We start from the raw sequence: 3,418 nt of genomic DNA, 5'->3' as shown, positions 1-3,418 counted from the left end.
GTGTGTATGTATATATATATAAATGTGTGTGTGTGTAAGTTTATAGTTTGTGTGTGTGTGTGTGTAAGTTTATAGTTTGTGCGCAAGTTGTATGTGTTTGTACTTGTTCTTCTTCCTGCTTTTTCTCCGGAAAACGAAAAGACAAACAATCATCCCTTAAAAAGAAAAGACAGCAGTTCCACACCAGTTAATCGCACATCCATGCAACTACTTCTCGTATTATATAATATTTATGGTTATGTTATACTTTGTGCCAGCCAAAACAACAGAATATAGAAGCAAACCGTTTAGCTAGACGGCGAAAAAATTCAAGGCGATTAATAGTCGCTCCCTTTTACCTCAGTTTCCTGATATGAAATGGTCCCGCTTCCGCTTTGGAACACAAATAACGGTGACGTAGAACACATCTTCAACATTACAATCAATCTGATGTCTAAATTGCTATTTGCTTATGTCGCTGTTATTGTTGCTATTTCTCACTAAGTCATCCCTGACTCAGGGACACCTATAAGCGAAGGCATTGTATTTCTTCTTACTTTTTGGGGCCGTGGGATCCACTATTTAATTCTATTCTTTGTGAGCTGTGCTTTTGTGCGCGCGCACGTTTTATAGCCAAGAACGAAAAAACGATGTGTACACTCCCTCTCTAATTTTATTTTCCTTGCTCTTTCTTTCTTTCTTTCTTTCGCGTTGTTGGCACTCCGTCGCTTACGACGTCGAGGGTTCCAGTCGATCCGATCAACGGAACAGCCTGCTCATGAAATTAACGTGCAAGTGACTGAGCACTCCACAGACACGTGTACCCTTAACGTAGTTCTCGAGGATATTCAGCGTGACACAGTGTGACAACGCTGACCCTTTGAAATACAGGCACAACAGAAACAGGAAGTAAGAGTGAGTGAGAGAGTTGTGGTGAAAGAGTACAGCAGGGTTCGCCACCATCCCCTGCCGGAGCCTCGTGGAACTTTAGGTGTTTTCACTCAATAAACACTCACAACGCCCGGTCTGGGAATCGAAGCCGCGAGTCCGCTGCCCTAGCCACTGAGCCATTGCGCCTCCACATACACACACACACACACATATATATAAACACAACTATACAGTCCTGGTTAAGGAGAATGTCTTAGTGAAAGGAAGTAACTCAGCTATCAAGTCCATAGAGTTACTTCCCCTGATTAAAAAATGACAGCGACAGATTGCATTACGGGGGGAGGGAGGTAAGGGTGGAATCCGAATCAAGTGCGTTCTCTACGCAGAGAAGCCAGAAAAGAAGAAGGCTTAGAAGAACAAGGAGTAGAAGTAGCTGGGGAGAAGGAGAAGAATGATAAGGGGGAAAAAATGCGATGAAAAAGAATAAGGGAAAGAAGAACGAGAAGTGAAGGTAAAACAAGAAGAAAAAACGAAGAGAAAGAGAAGATAACAATTAGAAGGATGAAGCGGAGAAGGCTAAGATACAAACTAGATTTTCACCGTCATTCACACTTTTGTATATATATATATGAACATACATACTCATACACACAGACAGATACACAGAGAACTATACGTGCATGAAAATGAGATGCCTATACTGTTAAGTGTTTTATAGCTGCGAAACCCATGGTCACTGTATGACCGGCCATAACTTTTGCCTTCCAAAAAATACGAAAATAAGTTGCCCAGAAACATGGTCAGGGCTTTGCATCATGAAATGAAAGCTAGAGTAAATTTTGGTGGTAGGCTCTCTGAATCTTTTGCCGTGGAAAATGGAGTAAAGCAAGACCTTGATGCACCCACCCTATTTGCGATATACTTTGGTGTTGTGCCACCACACGCTTTTTAAAACTCTAAGGAGGGTATTTACATAAAACATCGAACAACAGGGAATGTTTTAATCTAACCAGACTGAAATTTAAAACGAAGGTTTTTACTTCAGTCTTTAGTGAATTCTTATACGCTGACGATTGCGATCTTGTCAGTCATTCTGAAACAGGTCTGCAATCTCTTGTATCTGCATTTGGCTCAGCTTGTGATTATTTTGAATTGACCATCAACTTGAAAAAGAAAAAAAAAAACAAAAAAAAAAGTTGTAATGTGGTCCTGTTTGTGACCCCCTAAACTTTTTGTCAAGGCTAAGTGACTTGAGGTTGTTGATTCGTTCATCTACCTTAGAAACTCATCTGCAAATTCAAAGGGCAGCACAAACATTTGGTGGTTTGGAGTCACGCGTTTGGCGTCAGCAACATATAAATAACAATACAAAGTTGGCTCTTTACAAATCATTTTGTAAATACAACATCCCTGTTGTATTTTGGTGAAACGGGAAGGTGGCGAACCGGCAGAAAACGTTAGCACGCCGGGCGAAATGCTTAACAGTATTTCGTCTGTCTTTATGTTCTGAGTTCAAATTCCGCCGAGGTCGACTTTGCCTTTCATCCTTTCGGGGTCGATAAATTAAGTACCAGTTGCGTACTGGGGATCGATCTAATAGACTGGACGCCTCCCCCAAAATTCTGGTCCTTGTGCCTAGAGCAGAAAAGATTCTTGTGAAACATGGACATGTTATGAAATACATTTTAAATTGTTAGAACATTTCCATCAAAAAATGTCTTCATCGCATTTAAAACATTAAATGGAGTTCTTTTACTCCAAACACAGATGTCCTTACATCTACAGGCATCACCTCAATTAAAGCTATGATTTTGAGGAACCAAATGAGATGGTGTGGCCGTATTGTTCGAATGGCGGATCAACGCACACCCAAGCAGCTGTTTTATAGTGAGCTTGCAGAGGGGAAACGCTATCGGCGTAAACCTAAAACAGGTTTAAAGACGGCATAAGGACTATTATGAAGTCACTTGGAATGGATCCAGAGGACATAGAAACCCTTGCTTCGGATCGAGCTGGATGGCGAACAAAAGTGTGGAATGGGGTGAAAGCGTTTGAAGAAGCCAGGAAAACACATGCAAGACTCAAGAGAGATTTAAGGAAGAACGTTACGATCGGGAAGGTGAATCACAATGACATTTTTATGTGCACAGTTTGTGACAAACCATGCTTTCTTTAGATGGACTCAAATCTCATTTGCGAACCCATGGAAAACGAACCTCCACCAACTATTCTGCCCATGCATCTGTGCACACCTTTCAGTGCAATGTATGCCAGAAGGTTTGCAAATCTAACGGAGGCCTCAAAAGACATTTTAAGATCCACAAAGATCAGAACTTATCTGCAGCTCTTGTTGGCCCAAATCGGATGTGCAATCTATGTGGGTGTCTTTTCAAAACATTGTCTGGTTTAAAAAGAGCCACATCAGATGCCATGATGGTTCTAAAGTGTAGGTACAGGAGGTGGTCAAACTCTGCATAAGGAGCAGACAACCACCATATATATATATATATATATAAGGGCATTAACTATATAGTAATGCCTCACGCTT

This window comes from Octopus bimaculoides, chromosome 12, assembly GCF_001194135.2.
Source record: "Octopus bimaculoides isolate UCB-OBI-ISO-001 chromosome 12, ASM119413v2, whole genome shotgun sequence".
In the NCBI taxonomy this organism is placed as follows: Eukaryota; Metazoa; Mollusca; class Cephalopoda; order Octopoda; family Octopodidae; genus Octopus; species Octopus bimaculoides.
This window is presented reverse-complemented; position numbering follows the sequence as displayed.